At 34.9% G+C, this 12718-nt stretch overlaps 1 long non-coding RNA gene across 1 annotated transcript in view; it reads right to left on the bottom strand.

Moving 5' to 3' along the window:
* Positions 1 to 10216: 10216 nt before the first annotated feature.
* The window catches only part of LOC307007686, an 8697-nt gene continuing 6195 nt past the window's right edge, over positions 10217 to 12718 (bottom strand). Inside the window, exon 5 of the long non-coding RNA XR_013799654.1 lies at positions 10217 to 11545. This is a non-coding gene — a long non-coding RNA (uncharacterized lncRNA). The remainder of the gene's footprint in view (positions 11546 to 12718) is intronic.

Here is a 12718-nt window from a genome sequence, read left to right as displayed (position 1 = left end):
TATAGCCAACAAACTAGCGAAATCTTTCATTGTAGCCAGCAAACTCACAAATTATTTCATTATAGCCAAAAAACTCGCAAATCCTTTTATTATAATCAACAAACTCACAAATTCTTTCATTATAACCAACAAAATCGCGAATCCTTTCATTATAACCAACAAACTCACGAACTCTTTCATTATAGCCAACAAACTCACGAACTCTTTCATTATAGCCAACAAAATCGCGAATCCTTTCATTATAACCAACAAACTCACGAACTCTTTCATTATAGCCAACAAACTCACGAACTCTTTCATTATAGCCAAAAAACTCGCAAATCCTTTTATTATAATCAACAAACTCACAAATTATTTCATTATAACCAATAAAATTGCGAATCCTTTCATTATGACCAGCAAACTCACGAACTCTTTCATTATAGTCAACAAACTCACAAACTCTTTCATTATAGTCAACAAACTCACGAATTCTTTCATTATAGCCAAAAAAACTCACAAATTATTTCATTATAGCCAACAAACTCGCAAATCCTTTCATTATAATCAACAAACTCACAAATTCTTTCATTATAACCAACAAAATCGTGAATCCTTTTATTATAACCAACAAACTCACAAACTCTTTCATTATAGCCAACAAACTCGCAAATCCTTTTATTATAACCAACAAAATCGCGAATCCTTTCATAATAACCAACAAAATTGCGAATCCTTTCATTATAACCAACAAACTCACGAACTCTTTCATTATAGCCAACAAACTAGCGAAATCTTTCATTGTAGCCAGCAAACTCGCGAATCCTTTCATTATAGCCAAAAAACTCGCAAATCCTTTTATTATAATCAACAAACTCACAAATTATTTCATTATAACCAATAAAATTGCGAATCCTTTCATTATAACCAGCAAACTCACGAACTCTTTCATTATAGTCAACAAACTCACGAACTCTTTCATTATAGTCAACAAACTCACGAATTCTTTCATTATAGCCAAAAAAACTCACAAATTATTTCATTATAGCCAAAAAACTCGCAAATCCTTTTATTATAATCAACAAACTCACCAATTCTTTCATTATAACCAACAAACTCACAAACTCTTTCATTATAGCCAACAAACTCGCAAATCCTTTTATTATAACCAACAAAATCGCGAATCCTTTCATTATAACCAACAAAATCGCGAATCCTTTCATTATAACCAACAAACTCACAAACTCTTTCATTATAGCCAACAAACTAGCGAATTCTTTCATTGTAGCCAGCAAACTAGCGAATCCTTTCATTGTAGCCAACAAACTCACGAACTCTTTCATTATAGCCAACAAACTAGCGAATTCTTTCATTGTAGCCAAAAAACTCGCAAATCCTTTTATTATAATCAACAAACTCACAAATTCTTTCATTATAACCAATAAAATCGCGAATCCTTTCATTATAACCAGCAAACTCACGAACTCTTTCATTATAGTCAACAAACTCGCGAATCCTTACATTATAGCCAACAAACTCACGAACTCTTTCATTATAGCCAAAAAAACTCACAAATTATTTCATTATAGCCAAAAAAATCGCAAATCCTTTTATTATAATCAACAAAATCGCGAATCCTTTCATTATAACCAACAAAATCGCGAATCCTTTCATTATAACCAACAAACTCACAAACTCTTTCATTATAGCCAACAAACTCGCGAATCCTTTTATTATAACCAGCAAACTCACGAATTCTTTCATTATAGCCAGCAAACTCACGAATCCTTTCATTATAACCAACAAACTAACGAACTCTTTCATTATAGTCAACAAACTCGCGAATTCTTTCATTATAGCCAAAAAACTCGCAAATGGCTGCCTACAGAGACGCGTTTTTTTGATGGCCTGCTTATGGGGCGGGCAGCTAGCGGATCGTTAGGAAAGATTAGATGAATGTGATCATTTATTTTTGGGCCTGAAATCGCTGATACAACCTTTAACCAACAAACTCGCGAATCCTTTAATTATAGCCAACAAACTCACGAATCCTTTCATTATAACAAAAAAACTTGCAATCCTTTCATTATAGCCAACAAACTCACGAATCCTTTCATTATAACCGACAAATTATAAACACAATGTCAATAAGAGATTAATTGCACAGTGTAGACAGCTTCATTAACGGGAGTTTTTGCAAGAGTGTAGCTTTGTGTACCTCGCAATGTAGAGAGGCAATTTCTCCACAACGCTTTAGCGTATTCTGACCAAATTTGGTGTGTGTTATGACAACCATGACCTGAGGGTACCTGCACAGTTTCGGCACAATGCAACCTAGTGGTCACTAAATATACAGTTTGACAAAAAATCTCACCCAAAAGACCCCAACAATGACCATATCAGATCAATTTGGTGTCAGCTCCACCTATTGGTCAGAAGTAATAAGCAATAATGTCACATTACAAGTGATAGTATTAATGGGCTTTCAACTATTTAGCTTAAAACCGTCGTCAAATATCTTTTTGCAGTTGGTCTGATGCTCTCTGCCTTGATTTTTAGCTACTCGTGTTGCTTGGCCTATATTTCCACATATATTTCCACACTTTTTGTCAGTATTGGGCTCACAGTTCACATGGGTAGGGTATGTGCTGAGTGTGTGGATGACCGTGTTCGTCTCTCACACTGAAGACCATTTTTGACCCAGGAAAAACATACAGGTATGGAACAACAACACCCAAAATAAACATTTTCATTAAGTATTTGTTCAAATAACATCAAAATGAATGACCTACTGTCATTTCAGATCCATTATTAATCCATTAATAATTCTCTTCTTAATCCATTATTGTCTACTTAATTTATTTGTTATTCCTGACCATTTTTCAAATAAATGAATGCTCGTCAGATGACAACACATTTGTGGTCCCTCACGGCCCCTGAGGACCATGTTTCCCAGCTAAATGCCTCCAGAGCCATCAGGTTTGTTTCAGAGGTGTTATAATAACAGGTAAATGTGCTTTTTATGTCAAGGTTACTGTTGAACACACAGTCTGTCTGCAAAGTGCTCTCTTGGGACGACATACTAATGTATTTCTGAAAGCAGGAGCTCTTGAATGTCAGAGCAATTAAAGTGAATGACAGATTATGTTCTTGTTCAGCGGCTGCTGTAGGGGACACTATATTGCCACAGGTGCCACTTTCTCTGTCCTTGGCTCTTTGTAGAGGAACATATAATCTGGGGTTTAGTTTAGGTTGTATTCAAGAGTTGATATTCTCACATTTTAAAGCTGTATGTTCAAAGTTTGGGGTCGGAATTATTTTTTAAATGTTTTTGAAATAAGTCACGTAAGTTCATTTAGCTTAAGAGTCAGTGCATTAAAATACATGATTTGAAAGTGCCCATTCACTCTTTTAGAAAAATGGTAGAAAAGCTATCACTGGGGTGTTACTCTTTCAAAATGTACTAATATGTATCTATGATAATGTAAACCCGAATAAGTTGGCAGAACTCAAAACATTTAAGGCAATCAATTGCCTCAAATATTTTAATTTCTGAAATGCAAAGTTTAAGTCAGCAGAACTAGGAGATTTGTATTCTGTACTTAAACATTTCAAGTTAAGAACCATTCAAATGTATGAATACACTAAATCACACAATTAACTTAAAACTTTCGTGTAATCTTAATGTGATCAATTTTATTAGTATAAACTTAGTTAGCTTTAACAAGCTAATCCGCTAACATACTAATTAGCTAATATATTAGCAATAGTATGTTATACAGAGGCACTTGCTGTATGAGAGCAATAATATAAAGGTGATATTTGCTCTCAAATCAAGATCATGCTCCACTCGTCACCATGATGGCAATATCTTAAAACCAACATTAACAGGAATTCTTCTAAATTAGCATAACAAAACATTATACAATACTAAATCTCCCACTTAACATTAGTCTGGCACAAAAAAAAAAAAATTATATTACACTTAATTTTAGCATTTACTCTCCCTTTCGAGTGCCATCGGCAAAGCATGCTGGGAAATAGACACCCCAGCCGTTTCAGTGAAACTTAAGTTTGTCTAAAGATAAAGATATTTATTATGTCCGAGCCCGACCCGAGACCGACAGTTAAAATCCCATTTTTTTCTCATACTAATGACACATGTACTTTGTTTGTGTGGAAAGCCGGCTTTTATTAAGCAACTGTAGGAAGGCATTCTGAAATGTCAACAGGATGAACACGGAGCAACAAGCGCTCTTAACACAGGCGCGCATGCACGTGTTTCGTTGCCACGGCTACATAAACAAATGTCCGCACACAGGAAGACAGATGTTATGTTAATATTTTACATGTATTTTAATCACAAAAACGAATGTTCGCATCAAGTGAAAGCATCAGGCACATTGGCTACATAATAAGCTGTTTAAAATGTAAAATGTTCAATGCCTTATCGCGCTGATGTAACCGAGCCTGACCCGAACCCGAACATCATTTCTGAATATCTGTCCGAACCCGGCCCGGCCCGTCAGGTACCGGCGGGTCCCATCGGGCTCGGGTCGGGTATCCATCCTCTATTGCTAAGACAGGCTTTTTTTTTTTTACATAATATTGTGTGAATATGTCAGTTCAAGCGCAAGAAGACACGAAGCAGAACTCATTTCATGATTTGCCTTTCTGGCCGCACGCTTCAAGCACACTAATATATATATATATATTTAAAAAAAAAAATAATTCCTGAAACGTTTTTTAAATGTCACTTCTTGTTTCAAAATGTTCAGAAAACATTCAAAAGTAACGTCCCCATAATGTTTGAAGAAAGATAACAGAATGTTTCCTTAAAATTTGTATAACCGAGGGGGTAAAAAACATTTTTAAAACATTTTGAACGTACAGAAATAATGTTTTCATAACCTAATGGGAACGTTAGGAAACACATTTTGGTTAGCTAGGATACGCCTTCAGCAAATACATGGTTAACTCTTCCTTCTGAACGAGTCCTGCATTAGGAGCCGGTACACTCACTCACACTGACCTGACCTGCGTTGGTATAAAATGAGCCGCACACGGCATTCAAATCTCACTCTTATCAGCACAAGAGCACAGCAAGTGACAAAATGGCAAGACGGCTTGTGCAATGTGATTTTGAGCACTGGACCGGGCTCTCCATTGTGTCCCTGAGAGCCAAATATGGTTTTATTGAATTCAGTCCTGCCACAACACTGCATGAACTCAATCAGGAATACGTGCACAGAACAACAAGTGTCCTGGACGCACAACGGCCACAAAGAAGGATCAATGGAAACAGATGTAAATGCCACGATTGCTTTCTAATGCAATGACATCAAGACATGATTTTGGGGCCGTGCATTGGGGAAAAAAATAGATACTTTAAAAAAAAATCACTCCAAAATTGCTAGTAAATGTTTCAAATAATTACAAAAATGCCACGTAACATGTTGCATTAAACATGAAATACTGAAAACATACTTTAAAAAAATAATAATACGGTAAACAGTTAAGGTTCAATATGAAATTGTCTAATATATACAAACACACTGCAAAAAATGCTTTTCTTACTTAGTATTTTAGTCTTGTTTCCAGTCCAAATATCAAAAAATTCTTAAATCAAGATGCATTTACTAGATGAGTAAAATTGCATAAGATATTAAGTCTTGTTTTCTGGGGAAATAAATCAAAATTAAGTGAGTTTTTGCTTAAAACAAGCAAAATTATCTGCCAATGAGGTGAGAAAAATAATCTTGTTTCTGTTTATTATTTTTCTTACCCGAGTTTTTTAAGCAAAAACTCACTTAATTTTGATTTATTTCTAAGACTTTAGTATCTTATGTATTTTTACTCATCTAGTAAATGCATCTTGATTTAAGAATTTTTTGATATTTGGACTGGAAACGAGATTTTTTTGATTCACAGCATTTTTTGCAGTGCAGCATCAAGTCATTATTCACTATATCGACAGATTGATTGAATGTTATATTAAATCTGTATACCTTTCAGCGCTCCGGATCTGATTCCACAGCGGGTGATGAGCCTCTTAGACTGACAGTTCACATGCTAAAGGGGGTTTATATGGGAAAGCATGACATAAGGCATCAATAATAACCTTCTCTGACTAATTAACTCGTGGATCATCAGTGTTCAGATCATTTACAGTCAAACGAGCGAAGGCCCAAACGCAGGATCAGTCATGCACACACACCAGCTTGTGACGCAACCACTGAGACATTCACATCAAAGTCTAAGATCTACAGATTCTATTGCAAAATGACCTTTTCTGTTTAAAATGCATTACAGGTGAACCTGGAAAAATGAGAATATGGTGCAAAAGTTCATTTATTTCAGTGATTCAACTTAAAATGTGAAACTAATGTATTATATAGACTCAATACATGCAAAGTGAGATATTTCAAGCCTTTATTTGTTATAATTTTGATGATTATGGCTTACAGCTTATGAAAACCTTTTCACAATATTCACATTTGTCCAGTTTCCCCTGTACTTGCTCACACAATGGTGTCTCTTACTGGAAAATCATGACATCTTGTGGTGAGAACATGTCCAATTTCAATTTACAAGTTTCTTTGCTCTAGGGTCATTCATTTCACACTGCAAATGTCATTCATTTCTAAATGTTATATTTTATTATGTGTGAGTAAAGTGTGTGTGACACTCCAGTGTTGTTTTGGGATAATTCAGTGTTATTCGAGTTTAATTGAGATACTATAAAACATTTTTATTAATTTTTTGTGTATTTTCCATTTTCATTTCAATTCTAGTTACTTTTGTTGTGTGTTTTGTCATTTTTATAAGCTTTTGTTAAAAAAAAAAAACATATTTTACATTTAGTTATTTTAGTACAAAGTTAAACTAAATAAAAAATGTTTCCTTGGAAAATAGCTAAGTGTAAGTTTTTTAGTTTTTAGTATTTTATTTCAAGCACCATTTTTTTTAAATGTTTATTTTAGTTTCAGTGGACTATAATAGCCCTATTACTTTTTGTTAATATTTTTAAAGAGATTATTTTTTATATTTTCTGTTTATATTTTATTTATTTTTTAGTCATTTTGTTGTTGTGTTTTTTGTCATTAATATTTACATTTCTATTTCAGTTTTAGTTATTTTATCAAGTTAAGCTAAATGAAAATGAGAAACGTTGTCTTGGCAACTACATAGTTTCTATTTTAAAAATAAGTCTAATTAAAGTTTTTTTTTTTTATAATAAAAGTATTTTTTTATCATTTCAGTGCACTATAATAACCCTGGGACACACTTTACAAAAAATATAGTGCAAACAAACACACTATAAAAAATTCATCTTATCTTCTTGAAAAGGTTACCTATAAACAATGGCATTTTCTTCTTAACCTTCTAGTTGATCTGACTTCCAAAGGTGAAGTTTTGAGACGCTGCCAGCTGGCATCAGTGTCCTTCCCTCCAGATAAACATGTTTCTCCTCCCTCACACACAGCATCTCTTCTCTGATGATGTGGGCGGGGCAACCTGTCACTCACATGAGATCAGCCAATAGCAAACCACAACCAGCCAATCAATTCCTCCCAGAGAATATCAAGCCCCGCCCACATTTGTTCTAGTTCCAGAAGCGTTTCTCTCGATATACAACACAATAGAGACGAAAAGTCTAGCGCAACTTCTGTTTCATGCTTACTTCAATGTTCCCAAAGCGAATGCAATGTTCGTAAAGGAAATTACGCATTCTACGGAGGCCCTAAAGGGACATAATGGTAAAAAATATAAAAATTTAAATTTCACGATCACACATAATTCTAACCACACATTATCCAAGATAAGATATCGTCAGAGACACTCAGTCTCTCCGCACTATCAGCCTGAGAAGTGAAATCTGATGTACAATACTGTAATTCATGAACGTGGTCAGAGGTCTTGTCAGTTATGTGCGGTTTTCGTCAGATTAATTATTGTCGAGGCCTGCGGTGTCAGCAGTCAGACAGCATGATGAACCCGTTCACCTCTGGAAAAAAATCATTTTTCTGAAAAAATCAAAAATCGTCTGAGAGCAATCATTTAAATTTTTTTTAAAAAAAGCATAAAAAGGGATTGCAATACAATGTAAAGCCACTCAGTGAAATTAATTAAATTAGTTAATTTCACTCAAAAATTACTGAAAGAACATTGTACTTAATAGAAAAAAGGGTTATGTTCAGTTACTCCCAGCATGCTTTGCTTCAGACTGTATGTAAGGAATAGTAATTGACAACAGGTCGTTGAATTATTAGAAAATAATGTGCAAAAAATAAACCTCAGGTGTGCATTATTTTCTAATAATTCAATGACCTGAGTCAAGTCAGTTATTCTGCTAGACTAGTTACCACACCTCAAGACATTCAGATGTTGTGTTAAGACATTTGTCAGGTTTTTGTCCTTAAATCGCTCGTGTGTGAGACTAACTTCTTACGCATCTCATCCCACGATCCCACGCCTACGTTTCTAATTCCAAACATAATTTTAGAGCTTGTAACGGAGGCTTGAGCCATTTATAGCAGACTAATGCAGTTATGAGAGCGAGAAAGAGAGAGAGATTAAGCATGAATTGCGTGTTTCTCAACAGTGTTCGGCAGAAGCGCCTCTATAATAATGAAACTGTAAGTTTATCTGCCTCAAGAACAGCACTGGTATTTCCTCGCTAGAGAGAAACGTCATGAAGCTTTCAAGGTGCTAAACTATTTGACTGATAAAATCATCCGAGCGGCGCTGACGACACGTTTCTCTATGTGTGTGTGTGTGTGTGTGTGTGTGTGTGTGTGTGTGTGTGTGTTTGTTTAAGCGGGAGAGAGAGAGAGTATGTGCTTTCCATACATAATAAAATGTAATTTTGTAGCAAAAAACATAGAAATATATTGTCGTTTTTATTGTATTGTTTATTATATTTATTTGCTGGGTCAGTGTGGCTGTGAGTTTTGGTTCCTCTGCTGTTGTCAGCGGTAAGGACCTTTGAAGTAACTGAAATCATTTCGAAGTGATATGGAACTATAATGCGGTCAAAACCTGCTGGAACTACTTTCCGTGAGTTTCCCTGAAAATAACTGCACATCCCAGATTGTTCATCAACCAATCAGATTCAAGCATTTGGCGAAGTGATATGGAACTGTAATGTGGTCAAAACCTGCTGGAACTACTTTCCGCAAGTTTCCCTGAAAATAACTGCACATTCCAGAACGTTCATCAACCAATCAGATTCAAGCATTTAGCAGCCGCAGTATAAAAGGAAAATAAATGTTGAAATTAAGTGTTATTTTGGTGTGTTTTTCTTAATTAATATAGGGAGAGATGTGTTAGTTCAATTAGGTAGAGGATGGGCTGCAAAAAAATAAGACTATTGTTGAACTATATACATAATGCAACTGTAAAGTGGACTTTGATAGGTAGCATATGCAAGACAAGTGTGCTATTGTTAGCTAGCAGCACAAGATATTTACAAAGTTTATGCAATCGAATTTTGAGTAATTTCAACTATATTTTAATTAAAGAGTAATTCATATGTTTGTGTTGTACAGAATCAAAAAGTTAAGTTTGACTACATTTTTGAGTTTGTTAACTGATTACCTCATTATTTTTTAGTAATGCCAAATTATTAGGGGTTTACAATACATGATGAATTTTTGCATTGCCGTTCACTACAGATTTTGGTTATTTACAGGAGTGACAACCGCATTAAAGAACTAAATTCACTCCCAACTGAACTGAACAACTAGTTGTTAAAGGATTAGTTCACTTTCACATAAAAATTTCGTGATAATTTACTCACACCCATGTCATGTAAAACAGATGCCAAGATGTCCATGTCATTGTTTCTTTCTGTCCAAATGTCAGTCTCGATCCCAGTCGAGAAAATAAGGGTCTTTATCCAGCAAAACAATCGGTCATTTTCAAAAAAGAAATACAAAGTATATATCTTTTTAACCACAAATGCCGTCTTGTACCGTCTCTGAGATGCGCCACTCATTACGTCATCACGTTGGAAAGGTCACGCGTGACATCGTTAAACATCAAGATATGAACACACGACCATTTTAAACAATAAACTGACACAAATGCATATAAATATGTGTCATTCAACATACAATAACTTTGAACGGTTCTCCTACTCCAAACTTGTAAACACTGGGTTGACCTTTCCAACCTGATTACAAGATGAGCATTTGTGGTTAAAAAGTAATAGTTTTTTTTTTTTTTTTAATGACGATCGTTTCGCTAGATAAATACTCGAATTCCTCGGCTGGGATCGAGACTTTGAAGCTGTATAGACAAATTGGACCTTCAAACCTGCCATAGAAGTCCATTATATGGAGAAAAATCCTGGAATGTTTTCCTCAAAAACTTATTTCTTTTCGACTGAAGAAAGAAAGACATCTTGGATGACAAACATGGGGGTGAGTAAATTGTCATTTTTTTTTATTTGAAATAATTTGAAAGGTAATCCTTTAATGCAGTGATGACAGGGAGAGTTGGTGGATTAAAAGCAGATCTCATCTTACCTGGTGTGGATTCTAGTTTAATATTACTGTGGGCAAAATAAATTGCTTACACTAAACGGCCATGTTTCGGGTTTATGGCTGTGAGATGCAAAACCTTTACCAGTCTGACAGTGACTCCAGTATTCACTCATTGAACTTTAGCATGATGAGATTAAGCTTTATTAGTAATACTGTAAGCACTTACACAACATCTTCAGCTGAGTCATACAGTAAGTCAGCTCTAAATCTCAGATGATGCCAATAAATGAGTAAAAGAATGAGCGTTTGACACCGTTTGACATGAGAGAGCTGGAGCTGGATCAAAACACAAGCCTAACACTGAGAAACCGGTGACTCTTTACAATAAGGTCTCATTTGATAACATTAGTTACATACTTCAGAATTACCAAAACATTATTAGCGTCAAAACTTGTATCTGTTTACACTGCGAACTAACATGAACATTTGTATTAACTAACATTAAAGATTAATAAACAGTGTCAACATGTATTGCTAATGGTTAGTTCGTGTTAGTTAATGCATTAACTTAAGTTAACAAATGAGACCTTACTGTTCAGTTTCAAACCTGTTTTTATTTTTTATTTTTGGACATGGTAAAACCATACAGTTTCAAACTCTGCGTTCCCCTCAGTAAGCTTTTTTTTAACATGTTCTAAACCCATTAAACATGAAAGTATAATGCAATGATTAATTATTATTTTTGATACAGTATGCAAGCGGTTTAATTCATAGCATTTAATTTAACTTAAAAATGAATTAATTAACACTAAACTTTAATCATAAATATATAATCGCCCCTGCATGTAAAAAGACGAGACATCAGTATTTTTGGTTCATCTTTCAATAAAAACCTGTGACAGAAAACTGACCCAACTGAAGGAAGAGTTCATGCTCTAACCGTACCAGACCAACCGTGTTTATAAAAACCAAGCATTTGTGCGTGTGTGTGTGTGTGTGTGTGTAACAGATTAGTGGCAGCATCATTTCAGCTCCTCTGTGGATGATGCTGGAGTCACATTTTCTTCTGGTCCCTCCTGAAACACACAGAACCGAGAGATCAACACTTGTTTTATTTCATGGATGTTTCTATATCAGTTCTTCTATATAAAAATGGCTTATATTATACTAATTACATTCGCTATACGGCTGGTTAAAAAATAAAATAAAAAAAACTTCAGATTTTTGACACTGTATATACAACCAAACAAAGAGCAACATTTACCCACATATATTTAACAAACATTTTGATATAAAGAAAATGGAGACTTTCAGGAACATTTTAGTGATCATCACACAAACCAACCACAGAAACGGAGAGATTTACCAAAATAAACTGAACTTACCAACTCAAACACTCTTTAAAGCAACACTATGAACTTTTCCTCTGCGGTCGCCCTACAGGTTGGAAACAGAATTGTCCATAGCTAAGTTTCCATCCACTTGTCAATCGAATTATCTGAAGTTCGGTAAAAAAAACTCATGCGAATAAAGCTGGTGAAAGTGTGTTTCCATCCAACGGCTTTAAAGCGAATAAAAACCTGTGCGTAATGACGTCACATGCGATCAAATTGGTATATCGAATTGATTTGAGACATTTTAAGGTGTTTCCAATAATTTTCGCACTATATCGCACAACACTCAAGCCAACATTTGCGAACAAAGTTTTGCTAGACAAAATGGATTCATTATTTATTCGGCAAATACCAGCAACGCAATGATATTACACAGCGCCTGAAAATAGTCCCCAGCTCAGTAACTTCCAACGTGACCGGCACTAAGTGTGTAATATCATTGCGCTGCTGTACGGCTGCAGTTCTTGATTATTACGCAGGAATGAGAGGATAGTTCCTAGTCATATTGGCCTAGAAAATCACAACTTTTAATTTTCTGTCGGTCTTAGTACACGATGTAACTACAGAAGAGTCAAGATTTAAATAGGAAAAATATCGAAACTCTTTGGTCATTTTTTTGAGAGAGATGCTAACGGTCTAATCAGATTCAATGATCTATGCTAAGCTAGGCTAAAAGTGCTACCGCCAGACCCGGAGATCGGCTGAATGGATTCGAAAACGGTAAAACTGTTTAACTCTAGAGGAGATGGAAATTTAAAATTTGCCTATTTCCCCAAAAAGTGGAGTGTTCCTTTAAGGTTAAAAAAAATATTTAGTGTTGCTTTAAGAAGCTGTTTTTAATCATGGTTTGCTGTA

The sequence above is a fragment of the Phoxinus phoxinus genome (assembly GCF_949152265.1).
Source record: "Phoxinus phoxinus genome assembly, chromosome: 12".
NCBI lineage: Eukaryota > Metazoa > Chordata > Actinopteri > Cypriniformes > Leuciscidae > Phoxinus > Phoxinus phoxinus.
Note: the sequence above shows the minus strand (reverse complement) of the source record. Positions and strands in the feature narration are given on the sequence as shown.